A 13,455-nucleotide genomic window follows, 5' to 3' on the forward strand; every position below is an offset into this window, starting at 1 on the left:
TTTCTTTCTTTCTTTCTTTCTTTCTTTCTTTCTTTCTTTCTTTCTTTCAATGTTAACCTATTTTTGAGAGAGAGAGTGAGAGAGTGTGAGCAGGGGAAAGGCAGAGAGTGAGGAAGACATAGAATCTGAAGCAGGCTGTAGGCTCCAAACTGTCAGCACAGAGCCAGACATGGGGTTCAAACCCACTAACAGGGAGATCATGACCTGAGCTGAAATTGGACACCTAACCGCCTGAGCCCCCCAGGTGCCCCGGTGTGAATTTCTTTTCATTCAAATTTAAGATTCAATATTACTCCTTCACCAATCCATAACCCCATTCTCTTCTCTCCAGCTGACACACCATTTACTCTCTTGAGAGAGACTTTCTTTGAGAAGAGAGAACTTCTCTATCTTTGGTGTCTCTTATTCTCTCATATTTTCTTTTTTTGCCTCTTTGCACTACAATTCCGAATAGTTTATTCTTACTATCTTCAGTTTTCTAATTCTTCTACTGTGTCTAATCTAATGCCACACCCATTCATTGATTTTTTTTTTTTTACTGTATTTTTCTGTTGCTCTATCTTTCATTTCTAGAAGTTCTATTTGGTTTTCCAACCCACCATGTCACGTTTTATTGTTTCCTATTCCTTGCAGATATTTAAAGCTTCTCTTCCATTTATTTAAATAAAATTGGCATAGCTGTTTATGCTCTGTGTTTAAAGAGCCAAAGTTGTGTGAATCACCTCTTCTGTCTCTTTATTTGTGCTGGCATTAACTAATGGTGCCTTGCTTTCTAGTGTGTTTACTAGTCTTCAACTGCAATGCTTACTGCCTATGAAAAATCATTTGTACAAAATCCCCGAGGCCTAGGATGAAAGCATCTGCTCCCAGAGATGATTAGCGTTTGCTTCTGCCCTGTGCTTGGAAGCACTATGGTTTGGTATCACTTTAAACCAAATTCATAGCTTGAAGATTCTTGGGCCACTCCAGTGATATGCCTTTGGGTGGTAAATAAGTGTGAATGCTGGCCAATGGTTTAATAGTGACATCTAACAGAGACATGTGTTTTTTGTTGTGGTGGTGGTTGTTTTCTTTTCCCTACTTTGCTTAGTGGACAGGCAACTCTCCCTAAGGTCCCTGAGGTAGAGGCAAGGGGAACAGGTTTATCTCTGGTTCACCTTTGGGAGTCCCAGCTAATGTGGGGCAAGAGTCTGTTATGAGACCCTTCCTCTGACCTTGGGTGCATCCTGGCCTTTGAGTTCTGTCTTTTTCATCCTGAGGCTCCATTAAAAATCAGAGCCAACTCAATTTAACCTGATCAACAAAGTCACTGATGTCAGATGCTGATCATTCAGTAGGTTCTTGTTATTTGTCATCTTTCCAATGCTTTTTAAAAAAAAATTATTTATTTTGAGAGAGAGAGAGAGAGCAGGAGGGACAGAGAGAGAGAGGGAGACAGAATCCCAAGCAGGCTTCTCACTGTCAGTGCAGAGCCTGACATGAGACTCTAATTCACAAACCTCAAGATCTTGACCTTGAGCTGAAGCTCAGGAGTCAGATGCTTAACCAACTGAGCCACCTAGGTGCCCCAACTTTTCAATACTTTTAAGAACAATTTTATTTAATATTTTATTCATTTTTTCATTTTTTTTCAGTGGAAGGGTTAATCTAAATAACCGAGCCCACTATTACCAGAAATGGAATTATGCCTGTTGATTTTTCTTATAAGCTTTAAAAACAGTTTTTCTAGTTTTTAAAATCCTATATATTTATTTGCTACACATAGATTTTTTTTAGAGAGTTGAGGCTTTTGCTTAAAGTCTTCTTGTTTAAGAATATGGTATACCTTTCAATTTCTTCAAATCTTGTTTCTTTTTTCTTAATGTTTATTTATTTATTTATTTTGAGACAGAGAGAGAGAGAGAGAGCAAGCATGAGCAGGGGACGGGAGAGAGAGACAGAAGGAGAGAGAGAGAATCCTAAGCAGGCTCCATACTCAGCAAAGAGCCTGACATGGGGTTTTATCTCAGGAACCATGAGATCATCACCTGAGCCAAAATCAAAAGTCAGATGTTTAACTGAGTCACCCGGGTGCCCCCAAGTCTTTTGCTTCTTAACAGCATTTTAAAGATGTCACCTTCTACAGAGCTTATATGTTTTTGTTAAATTTTCAGTTTTTGTTTAAATTTATACCTACATGCTTTCTTTCTCTTATATAAATGTGAATATTGAATGTAGAAATTTTCCTCAGAGTTCTGCTCTATTTTATAGGTTCTGATATATGCTAACTTAATTATTTTTATTTCATTATTTAAACCCATCCCTGATAGTAGTATTGTACACGAAAGAGTATTTTAGCATTTCCAAGTGGAAGGATTTTTTTCTCCCCTAATTTTATTATTAATTTCTAAATTAATTGCTTTGTGATCAGGGAAGTTTTCTATGCTCATTCTAAATTTTGTAATTCATTGAAGTTTTCTTTGTGCCCCTGTCTATACAGTCAATTTTTTGACTATTCCAAGAGTACTTGGAAAAGTATATTCTCATAGTATAGAAAGCTGTGTGTATCAATTAAATTTACTTTATTAATTACATTTTTTGTTGATTTGCACTAAAAGGCATAACAAAAGGGAACTAAAGTCTCTTACATGAAACTTAACATTTTATCAGTTTTGTATACCCAAAATATTTGTCTTCTGCTTTCTGTCTTGAAAGTGGTTTGGTTGGGTATAAAATTCTTTGGTCATATGTTGTGGACGTTGTTTAAATGTCTTTTAGCTCTTCTGAGTGTTGCTATGGTGAAACCTAAGGCCAGCCTGAGTTATTTCAAGTCTCTTTATAGGTGACTTGGTCTTGCAATGAATAAGTTCAAAGGATTCCTATGTATCCTTACAATCCAAAAATGTTTCTAGGATTTGACTTGATGTTGATGGTTTTGCATTAATTTTTCCTGCAATGGAGTAACCCCTTTCAGTCTGAATAGTCCAGTCTTTTATATATGAAAGGGTTAACATTTTATATATTAAAACATTATTCCTGTTGCACACTTTCTGTTTTCTTTTTCAGGTCTATTTTATCTACTGTTTGCTTTCCTGCTAATCCTTAACAAACCTTTGTTCATTTCCATTTCGTTCCTTTCCTCCCTCCCATCCTGTGAATACCTGGCATGCATCCAGCAGAATCTACCTCCCTTCTGTGGCCACCATTGTAGTTTTTATTTCTCAGTCACCTTTTTCTGCCAGTTCTTGTCTCACCTCCTTTTCTCTTGCTCAATATTTCCTGAACTATTGTCTATCTGGGCTCTGGGTTTTTGTTTTGTTTTGTTTTGAGCTCCTGTTTTTTTGAAGATGATTGCTTCACTAAGTTGTTGGGGTTTTTTTTTTTTTTTTCTTTTTAAATTCATGAGTCTTTTGGGTCCCAAATGTCATCTGTTTTGTGAGAATATTTTTCTACTGAATCTTTTTCAAATCTTCTTCATTTGTTTTTCTCACTTGTTTCAGCCTTTCTCATGTACAGGTACTGTGCTGGTTCCTTTCTGGTTATTCATCTTTAAGTGAGGTGAGGCTTCCTGAATCAGCTATTTGCAAGAAATGTATGTGAGGAGAGAGCCCAGGGCCATATTCTGAGCTAAAAGGAATTCACCTTGAACATGAGGCTGGGATGGTGAGAGACAACTTTTCGTTGTCAACTTGTAGCCTCTCCTCCTGCAGTGATTGGCAGTCACCAGGCTGCACACGAGGAAATCTCCCTACTTCCCCTGACTGGCCAATAGACTAAATAATGAACTTTTTCACTATTAGAATATCTGAGTTATCAAATTGCTTTGTTTTCTGGAACTGTGATCACATAACACTTACCCTTGGGAGAATGATCCTCCAGAAAAAGGACTACATTTGATCTTCAGGTGCCACCCTCATCATCACTGTCCTTGTAGCTTCAGCCTCCTTCTTCAATCCACTTAAAAGACTAGGACACGGAACATGTGAAAGGTAAAGAAATTTCCAGAATAGTATAACTTCTGTTAAGGGGAAGGTCCTGATAGAATGGCCACCAAATACCTAAAGATTAAATTTTCTATTTGACATAAGAAGTTACCTATTGTTCTTGAAAAAAGTCTCATCATATTTCAGTTATATCCTCCAGGAAGATAGCCCATCCTAGAAAATAAAGTCACCAGACTCTGCTATAGCTGGGGCTTTGGGGAATAAAAGTAGGGGCACGGGTCAAATGGGATTTCCAGTGCACTATCCCAGCAAGATAGTCAGAAGGAATAAATCAAAGATCATGACTGTGAGAACACTTAAGTTTTATCAAGCTTTATTATATCTATATACTATATATTTAAGTATTTGCAATATTATCTATTTATTTTTATAGATATGTATGTATGCATTTCCTATTTGTTTTAGTCAGAGATATTCAGAGTTCAACTCTCCAAATGAAAAAGTCTTTGCTTCCCTGAAACATCAAAGAAGCACCTAGAGAGATTATGGGAACAGAGTTACTACTAATCCCTGGGCTCCTACAATGTGTTAAGTATGTTATAGGTAGTTTATACATTGAAATTAATTTATATTTTATTTTTATCTGTGTAAATATTTTTTACTTTATTTTAAATTTTATTTTATTGTTATAACAACACTTACCATGAAATCTACCCTCTTAACAAATTTTTAAGTGTACCGCACATTATTGGTAACTATAAGTACTAATCACCAGGGAGATGTAAATTGAAACCACAGTGTGATATAACCTCACACCTGTCAGCATAGCTGTTTTCAAAGAAAACATAAGGCAACACGTGTGGAGAAACTGGAAATCCTTGTACACTGTTGGTGGGAATGCAAACTGGTACATCCACTATGGAAAACAGTATGGAGGCTCCTCAAAAAATTAAGAATAGAACTGCCATATGACCCAGCAATCCCACTTCTGGGTATTTTTCTAGAAGAATTGAATTCAGGATCTTGAGTAGATATTTGCACTCCTGTGTTCATTGCAGTACTATCTGCGAGAGTCAAGGTATGGAAATAACCTACATGTCCATCGACAGATGAATGGATAAAGAAGATGTGGTGTTTACATAGTGGAATACTATACAACCTTCAAGAAAGAAGGAAGTTCTGCAATGTGCAACAGCATGGGGGACCTTGAGGGCATTATGCTAAGTCAAATAAGCCTGCGTGATTCCTCCTACTCATTCTTTATCACAACTCTGCACAGCATTATGAATAGCTAACATTTTGCAGATGTAGTACTCAAAGCTCAGAATGGGTAAGAAATATGCCAGCCAGAGCCATCCAGCAAGCAAGGACGGAAGCTGGGATTCAAATAGATTCCAAAAAGCCCCTTCTATACTATGCTCCCAAGGGGTTCAGGTGCCCCTGGTGCTCCAGAGGACAGGAGAGTGGGCGGAGCCTAGGATGCTGCAGGGGGTCAGGCCTGGTCCTGAGAAAGGGCCAAGGGTCCAGGGGGAGACTTGCCCAGGGAACGCAGGGTGCTGGGATCTCTGTACCTCCCTCCTCTAGCCCCCAATTTTGCATCACCACCAGACAGCTGTTTGAAATACTACAGTTCCAATCCCCATGACTCTTTTGGAATTCTTCCACCATCCCCACGGCCTCATAGTCCCTGTATGGGAAATTGTGCTTTAGAGAGATGTCGTGAATATTCAGGAACAGTGATTATAAATCTTTTGGCAAACAGACAGTCCTATAGAAATGTTAAATAACCGTATGTTCCCATTTAACTACATTTATAGCATTTGGATGGAACTGAGACATTTTGCCTCTTATTTAGGACTTATACTATTCGGTATTTGTAAAGAAATCATCAGCCACTTCTTACATAAGGCAGAAGGGAAGTTCTTTTCATCTTCATGCCCTCTGCTCTAGAGAAGGTTTTTGTTTTTGCTTTTGTTTTGTTTTGTTTTATTTGTTTTTGTTTTTGTTTTTCTGTCTGCTCTGAGTGCCCTGTCATTGGTTGCGTCTGTTACAAACAGTCTCTTAATTTTGTGACTTACACCTATCAAAAGACTTCATCAATTCATTGTCTTTTTGAAGGCATTTATAGGTCATTAAAAAAATCTAAATTCTGTAGAGTTAGCCTTCATTGTAGATGATAACATTTAACATGATCTCTTTCTACATGGTTCCATCCTGTTGTGCAACAATACCCTCCTCTCACCCCCAAATTAGAGTATGGAGCTCCAAAATCCAATTACCCACATAAACTTGGGACCTGTTATCTGGATAAATGATATCCATAAGTGTTCCAAGAAACTTTAACCTTAATAACTTCTTAATAATTAATAGCTCTAAATTAATCTAAAGAGCCTTTCCCTAGAGTTGCCAAAAAAGAATACAATTTAACTACTTTGAGAGCCTTTACTCTGTTCCCATCCCACGCTTCCATGAAAAGTTCCAAAGAGATGCAGAGGAAAGGTGGAGAGTCAGAGGAGAATGAAACGAAGTGAGGGCTGGTGATTACAAACTGTACAATCAACCATCCACTTCCCTGAGCTTGAGTCTGCCCTTTACACTCTTCTTAAAGCTGGAGGTACTTCTGTTTTTTTCTCTCCTCAGTGGAGCGTCCATGAATAGTTTCCTTCTCCTGGAATGCCATTAAATTGCAATCATCTTCCCTCATAAAGTCTTTCTGGAGGCCACCAGATAGACCGTTATCTTTGTCACCTCCTCGCTGATACAATCTGTAAGGGCTCTCTCCTCTCAGAGCCCAAGGCTCACTCCCTGCTGTGTTATATCTGGTAGGCCCCCAGTACAAAGTTTTGGGGGGGGGGGGAGCTGGAGTTCAGTCATGCCTCACCCGGCTCTTCTGCATCTTTAGTAAACTAAGTTAGTACCAACATGTCTTTTTTTTTTTTAATTTTTTTTTCAACGTTTATTTATTTTTGGGATAGAGAGAGACAGAGCATGAACGGGGGAGGGGCAGAGAGAGGGGGAGACACAGAATCGGAAACAGGCTCTAGGCTCTGAGCCATCAGCCCAGAGCCTGACGCGGGGCTCGAACTTACGGACCGCGAGATCGTGACCTGGCTGAAGTCGGACGCTTAACCGACTGCGCCACCCAGGCGCCCCAATACCAACATGTCTTAAAGCAATCAGGTCTTCATTTACACCCTTTAAATATCGGTAGACAGTTATCATGGCCCTCAGTCCAGAAACATGCTAACCCCTTCTGCCTTCTCCCAGAAAATGCACATGAACAGTGTTCATGTTGTTTTGGAAGACCTTAGATGGCACCAAACAGATTCTGATTCCCTTGTCAACAGAAACAGAAAGTGAATGTCTTACCCCGTGCACAGAGAAGCTTTTCTTCATAGTAATTTGTAGTGCCACTGATAAACAATGGGGAGATTGTCAAACAGCAATCATAAAGCATAAATAACATGTAATTTAAGCCGCCTTGTATGCTGCTAAGATGTCTTCTTTAACTTTTGTCTGCAAACTGTTTTCCTACCTCTATTTCTTTTGGCTTTATCTTCTGGTAAAATGCATAAATCTATACTTTGTAGCAAATTTCACTACAGCAAACTCTGATTCCACTGCAAGTTCTTCAAGGACAGTGATTATAATAGTAATTCCTCTGTGTGTGTGTGTGTGTGTGTGTGTGTGTGACAGAGAGAGAGAGAGAGAGAGAGAGAGAGAGAGAGAACATGTCAAATAAGTGAGTGAATGAATACATAAGTGAATAAATGAATAGAAATTGCAAAAGGGAATCATCAGGACATAGGAGATGGTAAAATTTAAAAACAAGGAAGAAAATCTGGTCACATTTCCACATTCACTGCTGATGTTGTATTATGACTGAAACCAGTCCTGAAAAGGTGTGATGACATGTGGCAAATTGCTGGTTTTGGAGACGAACGGTCTTTACCTTGAATCCTGGCCCCATGGTCTACTGGCCTCCTAAACCCCTCTGAGCCTCAGTTTTCTCTTCTGTATGAGGCCGTTCAAACAGCCATAACATTCACCTTACAGGATTTAGGATTCACAATAGATTAATGTCCCAAGGGCATGCCGCTCTGCCCACCACAGGGAGTGCTTAATAAATGGTGTAATTATCTCTGAATGGCATCCTAGTAAGTGTTGAAGTGAAGAAATTTCATATTTTGGCTAAAGTATGTATTCCACAGATCTGTTCTCTCACCTCTCCTACTTCCTACCCATTGTTTTTTAATCCTTTATGTTCATTTTACTGAAGTAATTTCAGTTCTCCTTTCAGCAGAGGATTCAGAGCTTCACAATCCCCAGAGGGGATAAAGGCCATGTTAAGTGATGCCTTTGTTGTATCTTGACCAGCTTCAGAGGGGGGCAGTGGCAGAGACCCGGGCGTTCCAGGAGCCCTGCCCCACGCTGTATTCGGAGTCCTCTTATATTACCACTGTTCCTGGTTTTTGACGATAAGACTGCACTAGATACGTGAAATAAAGGACAGCGTTCCAACAATCAAAGGATCAACTCTCAACATAAATAAGAAGTACATAAATAATAGTAGGAGACAGGCCAGTGAACATTTTTCAAATTCTAAGGGATATCATTTGAATGGTCTCTCTTCCAGAATTTCTTATCTGAAGTTGAAAAAAGATTCTTGGAATCCTTTCTGCCAATAAAACTTGGAAGTTTTGCAACAACACCAACAGGGCAAGCAACTTAGACGTGAGGCTGCCGTGTTGCCTGTAGGTTCGGCCCGGGTCCCACCCTGTCTGTCCCATGGAAGCAAATCTGCACAACTAGGATTACCCTGCACACCACCACAACTGACAAGAGGGCCAAGAACAGACAAAGGAGCCAGGAGTAGCTTGTGGGAAAGCAGGAAGTGGCGGGGCAGTTTAGCTGAGAGATTTGGAAGACTGAGGGCTTAATATGATTAAGAAAATAATGAACCCCCAAATTAACAGCTGTTAGCCAGAGAGACCTCACCATAAAATACTGTTTTTATTTTAGGTTCAATTATCTAAGCAGGGGTTGGAGATGTCTCTGCAAGACAGGCTACTTGGCATAGTTGGGAGCCCTGGAGCTGCCGTAAGCACAGGGCACGAAGCCCCTGGACGGAGAAATCGCTGAGCCAGGCCCTGTGGTCAGCTGTACAAGAACTGCCTCATTCAAGCCTCAAAAAGCCCCGTGAGTAAAGCACTGTGGCTGTTGTCCCATTTTACAGAAGGGGAAACTGAATGCAGGGATATTAAGTGACCACCAAACTCATACAGGGTTAGGATTCACACTCCAGCATAGGGCCACACTCCTAACCACTGCGCCATCCCGCCTCCTGCAGGGGGACCTTAGCAACTGGGAAAGAGGATGCAGCGCCGTGTTAGGTGAACTTGGATGATAGCTACACGTGCCTTGTCCCAGGCCTGAGATACAGGGCTGTCGAAAGTGCATTTTCCGCTCGGGCATGGTGGGTGGAGATGTGGAGATTACAGTATGTTCGTGGGGAAGAGGAGAGAGACTTGGTGAGGGATGGAATGTGGACCAGTAAGGTGTGTGCATAGCACACAGACGTGTCCATACACACCCACGCACCAGTTCACAAGAAGCCCCAGGTAAGTTGGTAGGGGTGGTTCTGCCTCTCTTCACACACACCTCTTTTTTCTACACCAATTTCACCTTGCCCGATTCCTTGCTTAACACATTCTTACCTCCCTTTTGCCCTCTTCACCCCCCCCCCCACCGCCCCGCCAAGTCCTGACTGCCCAGTTGGAGCAGATTCCTTTCCATTATCTGCATATCCAAATTTTCAGCTTACTTATCCTATCCTCATGCCCAAAATCCTGGCTGAATTTGTTAAGACTGAAATTAAACCACAACAGAAAAGGAAATTAATGCTGAATAGAAGTAGTACTTTAAAAAAACAAATTCATGAGCTTCAGTGTCATTCTGACTTCTGGAAACTTCTTCCCATGAAACTCATATATCTTCTGAGCTTAACACTCTGGTCGTTATGATCACTTTACATTTTTACCTCTTCCAACTGGGTTTTTGCAACTTGGAGATCGAGTTTGTTGCGTAACAACATTAACAGCTAATAAATTAGGCTCCCCCCTGCCATTTGCTTGAGCAGGGCTGGCGGAGTCAAGTCCTCACGGAATTTGGGAGGAACTTACTCTGGGTCTGATCCTCCACTTGGGCTATAAGGTCAGGATTCCACGCTGGAGCTGTGCCATTCTTAATGAGGGGGTGGATCCGAGACTCGCCAAGGTGTGAGTCCATATGCCCTTCTCCAAAACTCTTTGAACCGCTGTGACTCAGAATTGTTTAGACTTCAGGGAAGATATGTGCATTTGCTGCACATTACATAACATCTCCCACAGGGGTCTAAGGCAGCACCCCCTAATCAAACACAGTAATGTTTCCGTAGCTAAATATATAAATATTCACTTTAAGTGGGATACATGTAAAATATAAATAGTCTGATATTATCACAATATAAACAATATAATATAACAAATAATGTAAACATAAATATTTAAAATAATATAGATATAAATATTAAAATAATAAATAATGTAAGTAGAAAACATAAATAATTTGTGTTAGTTTGGACTGTCAAAGTAATTCTAGATGAGGTTGTTGTTGCCAAATGAGTTATCAAAACCCTTTTGGGTTTGAAGTTTCTGGATTTGGGGTTTCACGAAGAAGAGGTTGTAGGCTTGTTAAGGCAAATAGCTGCCGTTTCTGGCGCCCTCGCATGGTCTCCTGGGATCCCGAAATGCACCTGCATGGGAGGGAACTGTTCACAGCTCCAAGTTACGGATGAGGAAACTTTGAAGTGGAAAGTCTAGGAACATGGCCCGAGGTCTCAGCATTAGAGAGAGGATTCAGACCTGGAGTATCTAAGCCCATGGAAGGCCCATCCTCTTGCTACTACAATGTTCTCCCCAGAAGAAAATAACCAGCTTGACGGATTTCTTCCTTAAGGTGACAGCTTTCTTTACCCCACCTGTCTGACAAACAGGCTCCTGGCTACTTGGCTTTCTCAGCTGTCCTCACTTAGCATTATTACCTCTTAGGACTGTCAGGTTGACGCTGATCGCCTGCTCTTTATGCAGGGCCTCTTTAGATTTCTTACTAAAAATATTTTTAAATAGTTGAGTGCCCCAGACATTCTTGAAGCAGTCATTTCCTTCCCTTCTCCTTTATTAATGGGCTAATTTCCTTCGCCTCCCCAGTGCTGCTCTGAGGCACTTGTGGAAGGCCTGTTTATTGCCTTTGGCTGACACTACCTTTCTCCTTCTCCACTCCCGACTTTATCTTCTCCCTGCCAGCAGAACCAACCTTTGTTCCTTTCCTCCTTTGGGCTTCCCTCCCCTGCTCTACATTTTCCTGGGGGGGTAGTCTTCCACTCCACGGGGGTGGGGGGTGTTCTGAGCACTGGCTCCCTAGCCTGTTAAATTGTGATCACTCCTGCCCTCCTCATTCTGAGAGGTTTTGGGCCGTGGCTGTGGTGAAGTCACAGTCTGGGTTGAAAGTGTCCAAGATCTGTGTGAAAAAGCTGATCATATTAAATTTTCTTTTGCATTTCAACGTTTTGCAGGGCACACACTGGGATGCACACCCTTAAACAGGCAGGGCCTGGGCCTTTTCTTATTTGAGACCCAGTGAGGAGCTCCTCACTGCTTTGTGAGGACGCAAGTGTGGTCAGTCAATACCGAGGGGACCCGTAGCCGATTTGGCTTCTGCTCTCTCCCAGCCCTCTCTTAAGGAGCCCCCGGGATTCTTAGGAAAGACCGGCCAAGGGTGGGACAGATATGGTCCATCAGCTCACTGCTGTAATTGAGTGACCACCCCCCACCCCGCAAGCAAGCTTTACTTAACCTTTTTTTCCCCTTCATATTCTCATAGAAGATGGGAGTCCTGAGAATATCACTCCAATTCTGACACCAAGTCCAATGTATGTGTGTGTGTGTGTGTGTGTGTGTGTGTGTGTGTGTGTGTTTTCACACCACCAAGCAATCCTCCAACACTAGCCGGGTGACCTGCTATTGAACTCAAATCTGACACTGTCTACCCGGAGGTAGTGTCAGGTCCCTCAGGTTAAGGGTTCAGCCCCATGAGACTGCCCCCCCTCCTACTTCAGATGCCAATCCCAAGTCCAGATTGTCACCCACCTGTGCTTCTAACCCGCGGGCTAGAGATCGGAAGGTCCCTCCTTCTGGGGCTCAATTAATTTGCTAGAGCGGCTCACAGAACTCAGAGAAACGTTACTTACGTTTACCAGTTTATTATAAAAGAATATATGTGAGGACCAGTCAGATGGAGGAGATGCACAGGGCCAGGTGTGGGGAAAGCTTGGGGCTGCCATGCTCTTGGAGCACTGCACTCATTCACCAACCTGGAAGTGTTCCGAACCCTGTCCTTTTCCTGGTTTTTATGGAGGCTTCATTACATAGGCATGATTAGCTAAGTTATTGGCCATTGGTGATTGAACTCACTCTCTAAACTTTCCTCCTCAGAAGTCAGAGAGGGTGGAACTAAAAGTTCCAATCTCTAATTACAAGGTTAGTTCTTCTGGTAACCAGTCCCCATCCTTAGGTTACCCAGGGTCTTTTCAAAAGTCACCTCATTAACATAAAAAAAGACTCTTTCCCACTTCTCATTTAGGAAACCCCAAGGGTTTTAGGAGCTTTGTGCCAGGAATGTGGACAAAGACCAAATATATATTTTAAAGACAAATATATATATATATATTTCGTGGAATATTGAACACTATTCACTTCAAAGCTGATAGAAGCATCAGTTACCATTTGATTATTCATTCTATAGGTAAGGAAATAGGATTGCATATCTCGCCCAGGGCAGGGCCAACCTACAGGTAGGGCTGACTAGAATCTAAGGGTGAGGATTCTCAGTTAGTACTCGTGCTAGGGTGACCAATCGGCCTGGTTTTCCAGGGACCTTTTTAGTTTTAGCACCAAAGTTCTGCTTCTCAGAAAACACTTCAGCCCAGCTGGTCACCCTAAACCTCTGGCCTTCCTGAGCCTTGTTGCTTTATTGATCAAAATAGTATGTTTGCTGTCTTCATAGCTTTTTACAGTGGAGAAAAAAACCTTCAGATGCCAATCTTTGTATATAGGTAACATTTTAAGTCACTGAAACCTAAAATTTCACAAAATAAGCATTTTTCAGTTGGCCGGTTTTTTCTTTCTTTCTTTTTTTTTTTTTTTTTTTAATACTTACCTTCCATGTCCTATCTTATTAGATTATTTCAGACCTAATGAGTAATCTGCTACTGGCTCTTCAGAGGGCGGTGATGCATTTTCAAGCTGATTGAGAATGAATTCAGTGCTATTCAACAAAGAAATTTCACAAAGGTCTAACTAACTTTTGAGGAGTAGCTTACAATCTGCCAGACTTTAATTCCTCAGGTTTGAGAAAGTTTGGCCTTCTGGAAGACATTATAAGGAGGCCTTGTTGCACAGCACATTGATGGCGTGGAAGAGTACTATGCAAACTA

At 41.3% G+C, this 13,455-nt stretch overlaps 1 long non-coding RNA gene across 1 annotated transcript in view; it reads left to right on the forward strand.

Moving 5' to 3' along the window:
* Window positions 1-13,455, forward strand: part of LOC121033095 (uncharacterized) — a 70,370-nt gene that overhangs the window by 41,623 nt on the left and 15,292 nt on the right. Inside the window, exons 5-6 of the long non-coding RNA XR_005791696.1 lie at window positions 8,560-8,795; window positions 8,946-9,122. This is a non-coding gene — a long non-coding RNA (uncharacterized LOC121033095). The remainder of the gene's footprint in view (window positions 1-8,559; window positions 8,796-8,945; window positions 9,123-13,455) is intronic.

This window comes from Herpailurus yagouaroundi, unplaced genomic scaffold (assembly GCF_014898765.1).
Source record: "Herpailurus yagouaroundi ecotype Mexico unplaced genomic scaffold, PumYag 142, whole genome shotgun sequence".
Taxonomy (NCBI): domain Eukaryota; kingdom Metazoa; phylum Chordata; class Mammalia; order Carnivora; family Felidae; genus Herpailurus; species Herpailurus yagouaroundi.